The sequence below is a fragment of the Spinacia oleracea genome, chromosome 3 (assembly GCF_020520425.1).
Source record: "Spinacia oleracea cultivar Varoflay chromosome 3, BTI_SOV_V1, whole genome shotgun sequence".
NCBI classification, from domain to species: Eukaryota; Viridiplantae; Streptophyta; class Magnoliopsida; order Caryophyllales; family Amaranthaceae; genus Spinacia; species Spinacia oleracea.
The window spans coordinates 15,455,005-15,475,335 of NC_079489.1; positions in this window are offsets into that span (position 1 = coordinate 15,455,005).

Genomic DNA, 20,331 nt, shown 5'->3' on the forward strand with positions numbered 1-20,331 from the left:
CGATTGTATTAGACTCGTTGGGTATCACTACTAGTTTTTTTCTTTTTGTTTTTTTAATTTTGAAAGTCATAAAATCTAGATTGAATCATTAATTTTTAAAAAATAGTCTTACCTATAGTAATAATATTGATTTGAAAACTGACAATAAAAATTAGAAACTATACTTCGATCGTAATAACGACACTTAGAGATTTGGCAACATCAAATAGATCGTTTCTTGCAGAAGCATTAGATCTTCGCAATATTCTTTTGTTAGCTATTGAACATAATATTCATCATGTTTTCATTGAAGATGATAACTTATTGATTTATTAATATTTTACAAGGTAAAGCACAATGTTTAATTTCTAGAAGAATATTTAACTGCTAATGGATGATGCATGTTAAACATTTTCCGACTCACGTCAAAGAAGTTACATCTCAACATGTATATCGTGAAGTCAATCGTGAATCAGATTATTCCGTAGGCTACTAAATTCCGACTCGTTAACCTATTGACCTTTATCTAGATAGTAGATCTTCTTATTTTATTTACTTAGATAAGTTAGAATATAATTTTGAGAGAAGATTATTGTAATTATTGTGTACTTTTCAGGCCCGTCTTTGAGGGAGTACAAACAGCCCTACCACACATGGCCCTTTAGTTTATAGGGGCCCCAAACCAAGAACGCCACTTTAGGGTGAGTTTATCCCTAGTCTTGAAGGGAGTCTTGAAGAGAGTCTGGAGTTAGAATCTTGGAATAATGTGGTAAAAAAGTATGAGTTTGAAAATCCAAGACTCACTCAAGACTCATTTAAAACTCTACTTTTTCTCCAACCAAATCAAATTATGCCATTGATTTTAAAATGTATGGTTTAGATAAAACTCTACCTTGTAGAGTTTTATTAAAACTCTAGAAGATCCAGACTCCTTTTTTTAGGAGTTTAGTTGATTATGTGGATAATTGTGAAATAGGGAGAGTCTTGTGTAAGTCTGAAAAATGAAAAAATAGGTATTTTTTTTGGAAAGATGATGTGGCAGAGTCTGGAGATTGGGGTTGAGTCTGAGGGATAAACTCACCCTTATATAAGCATTAGAATTTTTTGTGACGGGGTATTGCTTTTTTGGTGATCGAATTTAGAGTAAATATTTGCCTTTGATCATACATTTATAGACAGGGGTCTAATTTTAAATCTGCACAAAGTCTCTAAAAAGTTTATAATTAGTCTGATAATTTTCTTTTTTAATAAAAAAAAACGTGAAATAGACGTGTTCTTCACCACTAGCTAATTGGTACAAAGTTACAGAGTGTGCAACATGAAACAAAATTACAAAACCACAACTTTCATTTTTAGCTAGATCTATTTGCATGTTGTTGCTTATCGGTTAGTTGAGATAACTTATCATCCACCACTTTCTCTTATACATATATCCAAACCTACAGATCACATATTCTTATCAACCAACCCAAACCTACAGTATTCACATGCACCCTTAAATTATTTTTAAAAAATTAATTGGATGGTAAACTATGTGCATCCATTCATATCATTGCATGGCCATACCTAATATCATTGTCATTAAGATTTTTATGACCTCATGGACATGAAGGAGCCACGTGGAATAATTGCAGTGGACAGAAAATAATCCAAATAAAGACAAATACAGCTCCAACAACCCACGTGGCTAGTCACTGTCGTCGTCTTGCTCAATTATTGAATTGCAGGAAACACGAGATACCATGTTGGGGACCAGTTCTTGTGGGACCCATATGTGACATAACATTATCTATGTTGTTCATACACCATATAATACCATGCACATTAGCATAAGCACAAGCTCGAATCTAAGCTAATTATGCGTATTAGAAGCAAACCCTGATAATCCATCGATTTTTACCTTGCTGGCTCGACTCCCCTTATTTTCACTTATCTCAGTAAGTGAAAGAGTATTATAAAAACATAAGAAAATGATTGTCTTTTGAGCAATTATCTCTTTTGAGTTTTGAGTATGCTCTATACATTTAATTGCATCCAATATTTCTTCAGGAACTGGCAAAAAGGAGCCGTCTTTTGAACCTACAAGTAATTTTGTTGATTGGTTAATCGGTCATATTTTATTCATGAATTGAAATGGGTTGGCTAGCTTTTTTTTACCGCACGCACATTTCAAAATGTATGAAGTCGTTAAAGCGGAGCTTTTGATAAGAATATAACTCTTTTCACATTTCTTACATAAAATATGAAATCGGTTGTTTTTTAAGTTTAGGGGCAATAAAAGTTACCTAATTCACTTAAAAAGAAATATAATAGTTATGAAAAGTACATAGATGTCATGTTAGGGAAATTCAAGTGAGTAATTAATTAACTCACTATATTTAGAAGGCACCCCACCTATATTTCATAAATGTCGTGTTATATCAAATATAAACCATCCATTTTTAAAATTAACTTTGCACAAATCACGTAGTTTCACTACAAGAAATTGTACCATTAACGGCGGGAAATTTCACCCGTTGATTAATGACGGAATTTCCTGTCGCGAACTCGTCATAAAAGGGTGCCGTCATAAATGGAAATTCTCGCCGCGCGTTAACCCGTCGTAAAATACATTTGCGACGGTTGTTCCCGTCTTTTTTTGGTTGTTAGCCCCGTCACTAAAGGCTTTTACGACGAAATTTTTAACTCGTCGTAATTAGGTTGTCATTAAAGATACAACTTCTTGTAGTGTTTGAACATAATCTATATTATTTGTGAAATTCGAGAAGAACTAAATAATTAAAGCCGCAAATACAAATAATTTTCCCAGTTTTAAGAGCATCACATAATTTATGTAATGATGGAGATCGAAACATAAAGAGAATCCGTGGTATGTAGTAACCCGTCCTTATCTAAATTACTCCTTAAGAAGGAAAATGGCATGCAAAACCAATTAATAAGTAGATGACGACTGATCCTCCATTTCCAACCCTAATTGGACCCCAAATTGCTCCTATGTTACCCCATCCAACAAGCAACGTTGGTACACCTTGTTTTAGGTTGTGTTTCTCGATCGATCAATTGGTTTTTGATGCATGACACATGTGATTTTCAAACAATTAGGAGTGGAAGTTAGTAGAATTTGTTAACATCATTATTAATTTGTAGGCCAAAGTTGTTGGGGGAAATATAAATGCATGAGATCTCTTGGACTATAATTAACCTATTCTATAACTATACATTGAAAATAACTTAATTAAGGTTGAATTTTGATGTTTATATAGGTTAGGGTTAGGTTCTTATCAAATTTTGGTGAAGTTGAAAGGAAATTGCTTGTTTACCATACACATGAGAAGCATACGTGTAAGCATTTTCCCTTGACTTTTTTTTTTTTGGCTTGTTCCGGTAAAAAGTCATACCTTCCTTTGGTCAGATCTCTTTATGTTTGCGCATGTAACATAGAAATTTAGGTAATTTTCTATGTACAATCGGTTGTACGGTATTATTGGTATGACATATCCAAAATTATTTTTAGTATTTATTATCCTTTGATTTTTATTTGCATCCATAGAAAGCTTGTATGAGTCGATTTGGCGTTTAATTTTATTTCACAAGTCATGTTCAAAATAACATCATATCTTATAATGGTGTCTATTAACAAGGCGGAAATAATTGATCATGTTATGTGTGCCTCAAATCCCCTCCTTGAAGGTTGTTATAGTGGAAGAACTGACTTCAAATGGACATATCTCATGATCTACTCATTACATTGAGTTGATTCAAGTTGGAGGTGAAAGTTTGGTTCAATAGCTTTACAACGCATGGTCATAAGCTCATTTTGGATGAGAAACGAGGGAGTTATGACTATTTTACGAGACGTTATCCTGAAGCAGGGGAGGTTCCGTCGAACCTATTTAAGGTTCATAACCAAACCTGCTGCAAAGGGTTCGACGGGAAGAACAAGAAAATAGTCAATAGCTTGGAGATTTTGGAGTAAAACTGGAGTAAAACTTTCACAAGATAGATTGTAAGCCGCCATTTGACTATACCAATTTTGCAAAAAAATTGACGGAAAAAATAAACCGTTAAACATACCCATCACTTATACTCCCAATCATCAAGAAGTTCAATCTAACTTACCAAAAATGTATAACTATAAAAAGATAAATATGAAATTAGGTCTTATTTTGTATTGTTACAAAATAAATACAAATGTATTATACATGCATGCTCTATTTGACAACACTAACTGAAATAAAGTTGAAACTGATTAATAAATTAGCTAAAGTAGATCGAAAAGATAGTATTGTGTTGGTTATACAGATGTAGACCATGCTGCAGGCACATCCATGCACTGCTAGACCTGCACACACTGGAATGTTTCCCTTCTAACAGAATTGCTGAGTTGTCAGCTCCTTGTGGACTAACTTAGTTATTTTGTCTTATTCTATATATAGTTGCTTTGTACTCCCGTTTCCTTAATTAATCAATCATAATCACAATAGCTTAAGCAATAAGAAACTCTCTCTATTTTCTACTCTCAGTTCATCTTTCTGTCAATTCTGTTATGGATTCTTGCTGACAATTTCATCATGGTATCAGAGCAGAAACTTAAGATCCTGATTCAGCATTCTTTCCTGATTTCAATGGTATGATTCAATCTAAATTCAGAGAACTACTGTAATACCCCGCCCTTAACGAGCTGCTTGCAAGATACAATTAACACCTGCTAAACAAACTTTAACTCCTCAAATAACTTCAAAGATTTAATCATGGCTTAGCCCATCACAAAGACACTTATTAAAACCCTTAAACTTAATTAATTATTAAAATTTCGGCAACATTTCCCCTAAATATGGACAACCTAAACCATTGCTTAGGATATTACGTCTGATTTTCTTTCACCTGCATCAAATACAACATTCCAACATATAACACTTCCCAATACAACACCAAGGTGTCACCGTGACAGCCATACTTAATGAACTATTCCTAATCTCACTTAAACTTGACTAAATTACTACCCTAACACGGATATGCAGTCCACAAATTATAGACCAAAAACTTTATGAAGAAATTATACAGCCCAATAGTAATCTCTAGAAAACTTAGTTACATTTGACGAATCCCTATTCCAACCTTGGACATTTAAGGCCTCTGGAGATTTCTACGAACCTTGAACCTGAACTGAGACCCGATTCTTGCTACCTGCAAAACATTTTAACTCTGCCCCCACCAGGACAGGTTCAAAGAACAAAATCAGCGGAAATCTGAGTACACATATCCAACCTAAAATGCATTTGATAGGTGGCTCAAAATAGTTTTAGTTTTAGTTTTTTTTTTTTTTTTATGTTTTGTTTTGAAAAGCAACTTCGCTTATCAAACTCAATTAGAAAACATAACTTGATAAAACGTTATAACTTTATTGAAATCCATTTCACGAAATCTTTACCCTTCAAACAAAAATTTGGAAAGCAATATAATAGTAATGTTCGCAATAACTTCATACTTTACCTAGCATCTCACAAAGTTTCTAGATTTACAATCACATCAACTGAATTAAACTCACAACTTAAGATTCATCTTGCCATTCTCACACCCTTAATCATCTTCAATCATAACCTAATTCGACAATGACTCATAACGATAGCTCGAGTGTTATAAGTAAATCTTTTCCCAATCCTTAGGTTTCACCACAAGGTGAAAACTCAACATATAATTATTCATAACTTAATATGGTACGCATGCGCACAACATTGCCAAAGTCATATGATTTTCTTCATAAAATTCTCATAACACAATTCAAATGAAGGCATAGACATTCATAAGAATTTATAACTCAATGCGACAACACACAACTCAATCTCAACATAATAACTTACTCAATCACAACATATTAGCTTGTTGTTGGGGAAAGTGAACACGAATAGAGAAGGGTCGCTATGACCAACTGTCTCTATTTGGTGGGGGCCGTCGCCCTCCTGATAAACATACGCTTGCAAGACTTAACTAGGACATGTCCCTAATTACGGGTCTATCCCGCCTCTACGAGTCTACTTTTGTAGCACTCGCTTTACGGCCAAGCCGCTTTAACAGGTCTATCCCGCCGAACTACGGGTCAAGCCCGCTTACCACGAGTCTACTGATGTAGCACTCGCTTCCATTGTTTTTCATCACCGATGCATGTGAGCACTACGTCACACATACACAGCTACTTTCCCCTACTTAAGCATTTATTCCCAATCTATATAGGTTCGTTCTCAAAATTTAAGTTACATTTCCTTAGTCAAGTACTAGCTTATTTCTCGTCATATTTTAACTCAGTTTCTTTCTTATATAAATCTTTAACCCGATTTTAATATCAAACTCAAGACTTGTTTGACACTTTGCACTTGCACTTAATTAATCACATTGTAATGATCTAATTAAAACTTGAACACTCCTCTCAACTAATCCCTTTTTAACTTAGAATCAATCCTTATCCTTGGCTATACTCTAGACCATTGTTTAACAATTGACTGCTAGTGGGTAACACTCATTTACGATCCCAAGGTTATCAACAACTTATACTCTCCACAAATCCGAATTCATTCTTTTATAACTTAGTGTGTCTGAAATGTATTTTATAAACATTTATATAAAACATAATTATTCAAATATAATCTTTATTATTCGTTGAAATGTCCTTTCGATAGGTTTCAAACTATTAGGTTATAAAAATATGAAAGATTGATTATTTATTTTAAAGTATATTTTTATTCTTTATAATCAACTCTTTTTAAAACTTGTTAATGATTTCTTTATTTGCAAACTACTGTCATTTAAAGAAAACAAAATAAAAACTGAAAATATCTTTCGTTATAACCTTTCCAACTTTTAAGTTCATTGAAATTAAACACTTAAACGTTTTCCCAAAACTAGTTAAATTCATAATTTATAAATTAAGGAAAACCATGCGATTTAAGAAAATTTCAAAATAAGGTTGCTTGTCCGGAATTACTATAACCCTTGAAATAACTCGCTAAAGATTCATTTAAAACTCGATTTTGTTTTATTTCAAATAGTTTAGAACTTCTCATACTCCATGTTAGAAACTCTTCTTTTTATTATTAATCCTTGATTAAGAAAACAAGCGTCTTTTAAGAAAATTAAAAAAAACAAGTATGACCCAGTTGAAAGAAAACATAAACCTTTATTGAAAACAAGAATTTAGAATTAAAAGTGGTGTCTTTGGTTCCACTAAATCTTATTTTAGGATTTCTTATATAGTTTACACTAAGACCTCAACTCCTTAGAAACTCAAGTAGGACTACTTCCATTATGCAAGAAATTTTACCTGACCATTAACGTATTCATTTATGATAAACTCTTAATTAACACTCCTTTAACCTTTTTGACTCTTTCATCTTTCTGTCAATTCTGTTATGGATTCTTGCTGACAATTTCATCATGGTATCAGAGCAGAAACTTAAGATCCTGATTCAACATTCTTTCCTGATTGCAATGGTATGATTCAATCTAAATTCTGAGAACTTCGATTTACTGGGTCTGTTTTTTCCTCGATCAATTTTCTGCAATTTTCTTTGATCAAAATCTGTTTCATGTTCTAACAAATCGTTCAGAAGTAGTTCTTGATTCTGATAAGTCACTGCTGTGTGATTCTGTGTATGTGTGTGTTTTCCTGATTTTCTCAGTCATAAACTGTTTGTTCAAGATCTGTTGTGATCTTCCTTCTTAGATTCTAAAATCTAGTTCTAAAACTCTCAAAAATGGACCAAACACTTTTACCACCTAATCAAGATCCTTCTAGCCCATTTTATTTGCATCCTACAGACAATACAGCTAGTCAGTTGGTTTCAGTGAAATTTGGAGGGGAAGGATATGGAGACTGGAAAAGAAGCATGATGATTTCCATGTCATCCAAGAACAAGTTAGGTTTTGTGAATGGAGCATTGCCAAAACCAGATGCAACTCATGCTACATATCAAGCATGGCTGAGATGTAATGATATAATGATATCATGGATTTTGTTTAATCTGTCACCAAACATAGCCAAAAGTGTGTTGTATTTTGGTACAGCAAAGGAAATATGGGAAGATTTAGAGGATAGGTTTGGTTATGTTTCTGGACCACAATTGTATTCTTTGGAACAACAAGCTGCAAATGTCACCCAAGGTAATCAGAGTATTGCAGAATTTTTTACAGAAATCAAGTCCATTTGGGACAAGATCAGTGCAGCAAATCCATTGCCTACTTGCACTTATAACCAATGCATTTGCAATGTCTCTCAACAATTCTACAAGATGCAACAGGAACACAGACTAATGAAATTCTTGATGAAGTTAGGAGATCACTTGAGTATTGCTAGGGGTAATCTACTCATGATGCAGCCTTTGCCAACTCTGTCTCATGCATACAGAATGTTAGCTCAAGAAGAGAGGCAAAAGGAGATCAGTGCACCTATAGCACACAATGAGAGCCATGCATTTGCTGCAGACAGAAGGAGATTTAATGACTATCAAAATAGAGGGTCATACAACACTTACAGACCACAATATAACAAGAACAACAATGCACAGTTTGGTAATATGTCAGGAGGAACTAGATCTGGTTACAAGAAGCCTTCTAGTTACTTTTGTGATCACTGTAAGGTTAATGGCCATAGCACTGAAAGGTGTTTCAGGTTACATGGATTCCCACCAGGTTTTACAGGTTTCAAAACTGACAAAAGAGCAGCAGCAGCTACCTATTCTGAAGAAAGCTTTGATGATGACATGGTTGAATACCAGAATCAGTTTTATCCAAATGATAGAGAACCAAGTCAGTCACAACTCTAACCTGGTTTTCTCACTGCAGATCAATGCTCTTAGTTGTTAAGCCTTCTGAACAAACAACAGATTGACAAAGGAACACCAGATACACAGATAGAGGAGGGAGACACTCTTGGCCATGCACTCATGGAAGGTAATTCTTTTTGCCTACTTACTTGCTCTCATTCTACATGGCTGTTAGATAGTGGGGCATCTGATCACATGTGCACAGGCATAAATATGTTTGATCATTATGAACCTATTACTAACACTGAAGAATATATTACTATACCTGATGGAAGAAAAGTTGTTGTACATCATAAAGGGACAGTAACTTTAAATGATAGCATACAACTGAAGGATGTCTTGCATGTTCTAGAATTTCAATACAATTTGCTATCTGTTATAAGCTGTGCAAAGATCATCAGTGTACAGTTTCATTTACTGTTGATGAATGTTATCTCCAGGGCCATTTAATGAAAAGGCCACAGGTTCTTGGTAAAGTGACTTCTGGTCTATACAGTGTTGATACCAAACAGAAGCAGATAGTTACAGCAACTCCTACAACTTGTCTCAAAGCATCAAGTACAAATGCAGCTGAGCAAAGGTTTGGCATCTCAGACTTGGTCATATGCCATTTTCTAAGATCAAGCTTGTTGTTAATAATATAGACAATAGTGTATCTGATAGCAACATTTGTCAAATCTGTCCTGTTGCTAAACAGCATAGATGTTCCTTTCCTATCAGTAGTATTAAGACTACTAAGATGTTTGAAACGATCCATTTGGATACATGGGGACCCTACAAGAATAAAACACACAATGGTTGTTCTATGTTCCTTACTATTGTAGATAATTTTACCAGAACTACTTGGACTCACCTCCTGAAGTTTAAAACTGATGCTGTGCAAGTGATTATCAATTTTCTGAATATGGTAGAAACCCAATTCAATACCAAGGTTATGTGTGTTAGATCAGACAATGCCTTAGAATTATGTGAAGGTGAAATGAAACAGATTTTTCTGAATAGAGGCATAGTTCAGCAAACCAGTTGTAGTGGAACACCACAACAAAATGGAGTGGTGGAAAGGAAACACAGGCACTTGTTAGAAACAGCCAGGGCATTACACTTTCAATCAAAATTACCTATCAGATACTGAGGGAGTGTATTCTTTGTGCAACATATTTAATCAATATAATGCCTTTGAAAAGCATAGGTTATTTGACACCTTATGAGAAGCTTCATGGTCATAAACCCTCTTATGATCATCTGAGAGCTTTTGGGTGCTTATGCTATGTGTCTACTTCTAAAGTACACAGAAGCAAATTTGATGCAAGAGCAAAACACAGTGTATTCATTGGATACTCCCCTACACAGAAAGGCTACAAGGTATTAGATACTGAAACCAACAAGATCACAGTCTCTAGGGATGTGATATTCCATGAAACACATTTCCCCTTACATTTTTCTTCCACTTCTGATTCCACTTCTACAGATTTTCCACCTTATATTTTTCTTCCAGTCCATACTCCTCTTTTACCAGACATAGATACAAACCAACCATCTCTTCCTACTGAGTTTTCTCAAAGTACTCCACTCTCTTCTCTCTTCTCTTCCTTAAACACTACTCCTCTCTCATCCCCTCACTCTACTCCTAGCCATTCTTCTATTTCTCCACCAAGCATGCTTCTGGATCTCACAGAAGCTTCTCTTAGAAAATCTACCAGAACACATAAACCACCTTCATACTTAGCACAATATCACTGTAATACTGTCAGACATTGGTGTAACCTAGTGTCTTACAACATCCTTCCTAGTCATCACCATGCTATGGTGTTGACCATTGAAAACTTGACTGAACCCAAATCCTATAAAGAAGCAGCTTTGAAACCAGAGTGGGTACAAGCTATGGAAAAGGAGATTAAGGCATTACTTAACAATCAGACATGGGAAGTTGTTGATTTGCCTAATGGAAAGAAGCCTATTGGATGTGAATGGGTGTTTAAGATTAAACTCAGAGCAGATGGTTCTTTGGAGAGATGTAAGGCTAGATTGGTTGCTCAGGGTTATACTCAGAAATATGGGATTGATTTTGAGGAAACTTTTTCTCCTGTGATCAAGATGGCTACTATAAGATGCATAGTAGCTCTGGCAGCAAGTTTGAAATGGGATATCTATCAATTGGATATCAACAATGCTTTCCTTCATGGTGATTTACATGAAGAAGTTTACATGAGGATGCCAGATGGAATACCTAACCCAGGAAACAAAGTTTGCAAGCTTACCAAGTCTTTGTATGGGCTGAAACAAGCTTCAAGACAATGGTTTGCAAAATTACATGGGGAGTTACAGAAGCAAGGTTTTGTACAGTCCAAGAATGACTATTCATTATTCATCAAGAAAGATACATTGCATATCACCCTAGCAGCTGTTTATGTGGATGACATACTCCTTACTGGTAATCACTTGCCCACAATCACAGCCTTGAAGAAACACTTGGATACTACTTTCAGCATCAAGGATCTAGGGATTATGAATTATTTTCTGGTAATTGAGGTTGGTTATCTGTCTGATGGAACTGTCCTTACACAAAAGAAATTCACCAAATCACTATTGAGTGATTGTGGTTTTGACATCAGCAAGCCTACAGTCACACCTCTACCCATCAACACCAAAATACTTTCAGATGAAGGTCTTCCCTATGATTCTCCAGAACATTACAGAACATTGGTTGGCAAGCTAAATTTTCTCACACACACAAGGCCTGATTTGTGTTATGCAGTCCAGTTGCTAAGTCAGTTTATGCATCTTCCAAGGATGCCTCATGTTGCAGCACTCCATCATGTACTTAGATATGTTTCTCACACAGAAGGCCAAGGTATTTTGATGAAGGCTTCTGATGCTCTTTCTCTCCAAGCTTTCTCTGATAGTGACTGGGCAGCTTGCCCCAATTCTAGAAGGTCCATTACAGGATATTTGTTGCTTTTTGGACAATCTCCTGTTTCCTGGAAGTCTAAAAAGCAAAGTACTATATCCAGGAGTTCATCAGAAGCTGAATATAGGGCCATGGCAGGTGCAGCTGCAGAAGTTACATGGTTAGTCAGACTCTTAGAGGAAATTGGTGTGACAGATCTGAAGCCAGTTTCTCTCCATTGTGACAATCAATCTGCAATTTACATTGCTAGAAATCCAGTTTTTCATGAGAGGACAAAACATATTGAGATTGACTGCCATTTTACTAGAGACAAGGTTGTGGAAGGGCTTATTCAGCTAACTTATCTACCCACTAATTCTCAACTGGCTGATGTTTTTACCAAAGCATTGCCTTCTCCTCATTTCAAGGATCTTTTGTCCAAGCTTGGAGTTTCTGGTGCAACCCCTAGCTTGAGGGGGGGGGGGGGGGTGTTGGTTATACAGATGTAGACCATGCTGCAGGCACATCCATGCACTGCTAGACCTGCACACACTGGAATGTTTCCCTTCTAACAGAATTGCTGAGTTGTCAGCTCCTTGTGGACTAACTTAGTTATTTTGTCTTATTCTATATATAGTTGCTTTGTACTCCCGTTTCCTTAATTAATCAATCATAATCACAATAGCTTAAGCAATAAGAAACTATCTCTACTTTCTACTCTCAGTTCATCTTTCTGTTAATTCTGTTATGGATTCTGGCTGACAATTTCATCATACTGGGTAGCTAAAATCAATGTACAAGGTGCTTGGTTGGATGAGTTGTCTGATAGAATTAATGATTGAAGGAGATGAAATTTTGTAAATAGTGTTGCTTTAAATATGAAGTTAAAGAACCCTCAATAGTATGTACTCCCTCCGTTTCTTTTTGTTTGTTACGTATTCCTTTTAAGGTGTTTCACAATGTTTGTTACGTGAGATAATCTTTCTTTTTATAAACTTATAATATTATCATTTTTTGTGCCATCTTTTAATTTTAATTGGTCCAATTTTTTCAACTCATTAAATTTCTTTATAATTTCCAAGTATGTTAAGTTATCAATCTTTGTGCTTTTCCATTATTGGTTCATTTTATAAATAAAACAATCTTATTGGTTGTTGTAATGATTAGTGGATTGAAGTTTGACTTGGGTTTATTTTTTTAATAAAAAGAAAAAGAATCTTTATTATACGTAAATAAACGTGCAAAAGTTCAAACGTAACAAACAAAAAGAAACGGAGGGAATAGTATTTAAGAGGCTTATCAAATTACTCTAATCGTTTAAGAATTTAGGCTATGTTTGGCAAAACTAATTGAAATAGAGCCGAAACTGATAAGTTATTTGAAACTGGAAATGTTGTAGCTGAAATTAATAAGGTGCCTGATTAGATGAGTTGTTTGGTATAGTTAATGGTTGAGGAGCAGAAATTTATAAAGTACTCCCTCCATTCCCAAATGATCTTCCTATTTGGTGTTTGGGGTGGAAAATAAAAAAATGGAATCTTGTAATGATTGGGTGTAAGAGAAAATAATAAATAAATGAAGAAAAGTAATAAAAAAATGAAGGAGAGAGAAGATATTTTTATTAAAGTAATAAAAAATCATAAAATTTGGGTTGGGTGGGTGAATGGGAAAATGTGAATGAATTAAATAAGGGATGATGGGGAAATTTATGGTAAAAAGTCATGTCAAAAAATAGAAACAGAAAGATCAAATAGGAATGATATTTATAGAAACAGGAAGATCAAAAAAGAATGGAGGGAGTAATTGTTTTAAATAAAAAAGTTAAAGGTAAAATACATGAAAATTAAAGGACCTTAAATTGAAACTTTACTCAAAGTAATGTCTCAATTTAAGTCAATTTCAAGATCTTATATTCTATTTAAGGTGCTTGACAAACTGCTTTAATCATTTAAGGTGAATTAAAATTTCATCACTTTATTATTTAAGATGCCTAAAATGACGTGTCAAACAGAGCCTTGAAATCTCATCAACTTAACGATCAAGGTGCCTGAAATGGCATATCAAACAGAATCACTATAGATCAAATATTGGATAAGCTAGAGTATAGTAGGTTAATGATTAGCCAAATTCTTTTTGGATACATGCACAAAAATCTTTAGATTTCTCCTCTCCTTTTTTTTTTCTTTTTATAAGTGGTCTTTCTTTTACATAATTTTTATGTCTTATCTTTAGAAATCTAGCTTGTCACCTTTTTAGATGTAGTATGTTGTTAGCGTATATTATTAGGTGCATAATGTTGATAAATATATATTGCATTTGCGCCTCAATGTTATTTGTCCGGTTTCATCTTGAGTCACAAAATGTATAGCGCTATAAAGTCGTAGTGCGTTTGCGACCCCTCTTGTGATTATGCACATGCAACACAGTATGGGGATGGCCGATGGCGGAACAACAGAAGACTGCCGCACACCAATTTCGGGGAAGTGATAAATCCAAGTAAGAATTTCACTTCTTCCAAGGAAATCAACTATGAAAAAATGTGGATTTCCTTGGCAGAAGTAAAATTTTCCTTGGATTTATCATTTCCCCCAATTTCGCTTTCTCTTACTTACATGTTCGGATCTTCTTCCGGGTAATACTTACGGATTGCTTTTGATCATCTTAAGGATAACTCGTCACGATAAATTAAACGTACATTCTCTATATTTACATGTTTGAGTAAAAAATTAGTAATTGATCTGGACGATGTCCCAAAGTGTTACATGTAGTTTGATTTTTTTTTTTTTTTTATTTCAAATTCACCTATAAATTTCTTTATATACGTAGTATGCAAGTTGATAATAATATGAATTTCATTATATTTGCAGCTTAAGAATAAAATTGTTAACCAATAATAAATTGAAGTAAAATTTTTGTGTAATTTTAATTATTTTTGTAAACCTTTATTTTTTGTATTATTTTCTTATAACTTAAAAGTTTTTTTAATTTACAATTGTATATTGAGTTACAGAGTCGAAATGCATTTTAGAGGAAAAAAATACATTTTATTAGCTAAAAGAAAGCGCAATATTATTTTTTCCTATTCGTTTCTCTTTTATGGTTTTATGTCTAATCTAAATAACTTTCTAGAAAAGATATATGATTTGATTAGTAAATGAATAAAAATTAAGAATTTTTTCGTTATCATATAGTGTTACTCGATTAAATACATAAATTTGGACATTAAAGTTTTACACATTCATAAGAACGACTTTTCCCTTTCTTTGATAGTTTTAGAGTCATAAGTTGTAGCGTCGGATAAAAGTTTGCATTAACATAGGAGAGATCATGAGTTTAAGGATATCAACATTGTTTTGTGATGACATAATAAATAATTATGTGTATGTATGACATGCATGGCGCGACGATGCATGTCATGTCACTTGCTAAATCATCACAACACATGAATAGATGACATAGATTATGTTAGAGTTTTAATAATATACGAAGTTAGGTAGATATATAGAAAAGGGTTAGAATAATTCTATCGTCGTTGTTTTTAGAATGGAAGATCACAAGTGATTAAAGAAAATGTGCATTGACAAACGTGACTAAAGAAATGTAGCAACTAAAAAAACTTCACTTTTTATTGTGCATAATTTTATATTTTTGATACAATTTAATGTGGAAGTTGTATCGATAGTACAAATGAGACAATAAAACAAAGAATGGAGAAAGTTAGTTAAGGTGACAATTAAAAATCACATAGAGAGTAATAGGCTCTATTCTGTTCACCTTATATTATTCCACTTATTTAAGGTAAAATTAAGTTTATACTACAAAATTAATTAATTAGATAAGTTCAGAAAAATGGAGGGTTATCCAAGTACAAATTATGATTAAAATAAGTTGAAATAAGATAAGTTCTTGAAAAATAAGTTAAAATCAGGGGTGAATAGAACGCACCCTAATTAAATTCTTATAAAAGATCGTTAGGTCTCACTCACCTTCTACCCAAATGACAATTAACATATAACTGAAGATAGTTTAAGAGTTAAGTGTAAGATGGTTTGATCGTAGCTCTAACCTGTAGTACTATTATTGGTTTTCAATGAGATAATTTCCTACAATAATATTGGGACATTGTCTGGTAAATTTTTGGGTTAAAATAGTGGTATACTGGTATGTTGTTTCAAATGGGCGTGCGTACGTGCATAGACCTCTACAATTACTTATACACCAGAACGAAGTAGGTGTAAGATAAGACGATAAGTGGATAAGTGCATGGGTTCGAAGTTCGGACTCCAAAATTGTGTGTCCACTCCATTGATAGATAATGAAATAGTCCTCGTAGGTTGTGTCACATACGTATATAAATGATCTAATGGACCACATTGCCTGTTTGTTTCCGATCAATTGGATTAACTCGATCAGTCTACTGTTCAGACCTTAATTGTTATTTGTTTGTTTGTACGGAGTAGTGGTGTACTATAAGTTTGTAACGACTCGGGCATTGTCTGATCCCCGAACACTACTTAAAGATTATAGAATAATTAACACGTCTTTGCCGAAAATAATGGACTTACATGGTAAATATTGGTGTTCATATATTAGACTCAATCACAATATTCAAATCAATATATAGTTATAATAGTGTGATGAAGCACGTTAATTATAAAAATTATTAGGTGTTCAAGTTATATCCCGAACATAGGTGCTTGTCGACATTGAAAAAGAAAAAAGCTTATTTACTTTTTAAGACTTATGGTAAAAACTATAAAACCTTAAAGTCAGCCAATTGACTTTTGCTTCATTTGCAATTGTGAAAGTTCATATATAGCTGTTTTGTGAAATACGACAAATACTTATTAAGAGTTTCAGGATAAGTTTCTGTTTCTTTTTTCCTGAATTAAATATAATAAGTCGTGGAGTATGTGTTTGTGTTGTTTTTCTCTTCTTTTTCCTATGTTACTTTTATCCTTATCACTTTGGTATTTTTCACTTGATTTCTCTTCGGCTATGGGTGCACAAAATATTTTGCATACATAAGGCATACAATAAAATTATTTTACACCAATATAGATTTTATCCAGTTTTTTCTAACTTTTACCCAATTTTTTCTAACTTTTACTCCGTATATTATTAAAAATAAAAGTTGATAGATAAACATTTTAAAGAGTTAAATGATTAATTTTACACATTATTAGTAAATTTGAAGAAATATTTGTTATTAAATTGAAAAATTTTATCACTAAAAAATAGATAACTTTTACATATATAAGAGTAACTTTTAAACATTTTATGTTAACTTTAATTTCGGTGTACATTATTTATCGTACACCCCATGTAAATAAAAATTTGTGATGGGTGCATCACAACTTACTATTTATAACTGGTTGGCTAACTTAAGAGTGATAGTTTAATAGGGTACTTTTTATCTACTTGAAAAAATTGTTGCAGAAATAATACGGAGTAGGTGTCAAAAGAAACTTAATCGATAACATTCCTGATTCGGCCATTAAGTAGGAAAAAAATATCAATCTCTTGAATTAGTGAGTAACCCTATTTGATACGTAGAAGTAACTACTAAACCTTATTAATGTAAGGATTCATGGACCCTTTTGATAATTAGGATTCATGGAATTGAATAATGAATAGTAGTACATAATTATATGAGAAAACGGAGTGGGGCAATGATAAATTGATGGGAATGAGTGATTACCTAGGGCAATAATGCAATCGCTAAAATAAGACGATCCCTAAGGTTCCACGATGCAACCATTAATTTAAGAACCCTTTTCATCTTGTTACAATCATAAACGTACTACATTAATATCCCAATGGTCCACATTCTTTAAGTAGCAATATGTGAATCAAAATTGTTTTTCCTTCGTAAAAAGACTGCCAGATCAACTTAATCAATCTATATATAGTCAATTGGTCTAGAGTTCTGAGTCATGACTCATGGGAATGTAACAACGTTGAATTTGAGATTTTGAGCAGCTTCGACTGTTTATAATATCAACTTCAATTTTTTCTGCAAGTTTTAATCTTCATTATCTTCCTCCATCTTGGAAAAGGCTACATGTACACCTAGTGTACAAGATTCTCTTGTACACCACCATTAATTTATTGACAAAAATCATCAAACCCACTAAAAAATGAGAATGAAAGAAAATAAATATGACATTTAATTTTAACCAATAGGAAAACATGATGTACAAGATATCTTGTACACTAGGTGTACATGTAATAGGATCCTCAACCTTGCTCATATGTCAAAAGTATAACCACGTGTGATGTTGGGACTACTTGTCCCACATTGAAAAAATAGAGCAAGATTGACTAACATATAAAATCAATGAGCTACTTCACCCATAACCAGTTGGTAGTACTCCGTAATAAGGAACCCTATTAAGTTTGTATGTTATCAGTCTCTGACTCAGCTAGTTCCGAAAATTCTATATAATTCTCTGACGATCCATTATTTAATGCACAATGGATTTCCGCAACAACAATCACGTTGCCTTATTTTAGTCACCCGTATATACTCCGTATCGAATTACATGAAAGAATGATAGTACGCCCTTTCATTTTGGTTTTTACGTTTGGTATATTCATGCGATTTAATGATTAACTAGTATTTGAATCCGAATGATGCCAAATATAGGTAACTCGATTGTAACTCAACTAGTCAACCTTATGTCATCTTTTATTATAACCGAAATGATCATAAGCTTGAATATAATAACTATGTAAACCTGATCTGAAATTGAACCAAGTTATTTGCTACCTAAAGTGACATGAACCAAATTGACCTAATCAGGACGAATATTCAAATGACTTGTTTTCAACATAAAATTACTTATAGTAGAGTCGTCTCATTAGATTAATATGCGTATTGAAATTGAAGTCAAGAAGCTTGTACATGAAATTTGAAATTTCGTGTCTTTATGACCAAGAAACGTCGAAGTTTTTCAATTTAAGAGATTTCTTTTGACAACATCTGAGAGTAATAATTCTTTTAAAAAAAAATCTTTGACATTTACAAATCCTTCTATGAGACTAGGGAAAAAAAGACGATGATTATTATGTTATGTCCTCCCATATTGTTCTATATTAATTAATAAGATTGAATGATTGGTGAAGTATATTTTTGGTATTTAGAATTATGAAATAGCTTAGAATGGGCTATAGTTAAAGAATTGACCAGCAAGAACCAAGAATTATCTAATCAAAGACTTCAATATAAATGGTGCTTTTTTCAACCCACCCCCTCGATTTAAATATCAAGTACATAAAAACGTAACAAGTTTTTAGCTTGTGTAAAGCACGTGTCACATTGCTTTTACAATTACGCATTATATAGTTTTGATATTAGAAAATTAATTTATCCAATACTTTTTGTTGAAACTTAATGTTATTGTTAGAGCAAGATTAACGCTAGTTTGAGCTAAGACTTCCATCAGCTTTTTATTAATTTTTATTTATTTTCAATTTTTCAGATTCTTGTTGAGACCCTTTTAGATTTACTTAATTTTTTCACTTAACCCCTCGTACTCATTCAAGACTTCTCAAATTAATGAAAATAAAAAAAAATAAAAAAGTAAAATAATAATAATTAAGATTGAATTTGATGTTTAAACGTCTTAGGTAGAGTCTTGGAATTCCAAGACTCTTGTTCAGACTTTTGTCATACTCTTCTACTTAAATGGGAGGTTTTAGGTTAATACTCAATAAGACTATTTCTCAGACTATTGCTCAGACTAGCGTTAATCTTGCTCTTAACCATATGTGAGTTGTTCCACGTTGGAGAATAAGAGGAGAAATAACATTTTATAAACTTGAGAAGTTATTCCAACTATTGCTTATTAGTTTTACTGTAGAACATTTGTTGAACTTATAAGTGAAATGAAAACTCCTCCTAATTGGGTTATGAGTTATTTTTGTTTTCTTAAAAAAAAAAATAGACAAGTGGCATTAATCGAAACATTTTGCTAATTTTAAATATTAGTACGGACCGGAAAAAAAAGTATAAAAAATTACGAGAAACATTTGTATGGGCTAAACTCAACACAACCGATGAATTTCTCAACTTATTGTAAACCATGTTAAGCCAAGTATGCAAGTGAGCCCAAAAACCAAAATATGACATACCCAGGGGGCTCACAATTCGTGTTAGTTAAAGGTTATTCACAAAATATGAAATCAAATGAAATTGATCGTAAATTGAATAACACAACTAATGTGAAATGTGTTTAATTGGGGAGTTTTTGAATTGATACATGTTTATAATCCTTTGAACATAAAACCATTTAGATTGTGTCATAAACTCGTAATGTCGGGTTAGAGATTATCAGATTAACCTCAAATGCTACCCATTATTCATACGACAAATAGTTCGGGTTGGGGCACCATGCGGAACGAAGGCTGCCAAATATGTCAACTAAACAAAAAGATTGCTGAAAATAGTTCCTAGGCTTCCTACCTTCTTTTAGCATATGAAAAAAACATACAAAGTATGTACACAAACTTCGTTAAAAGGCGAAACCCTCGCCCCTAGGGACTCCACCGTCCGGACATGCAAGCATCTTAGAGGAGATAAGTCGCAACATGTATCTCGATTGGTTAGTGTACAAGGAGTTGTATCTTTTACAGGACTTGAACCCT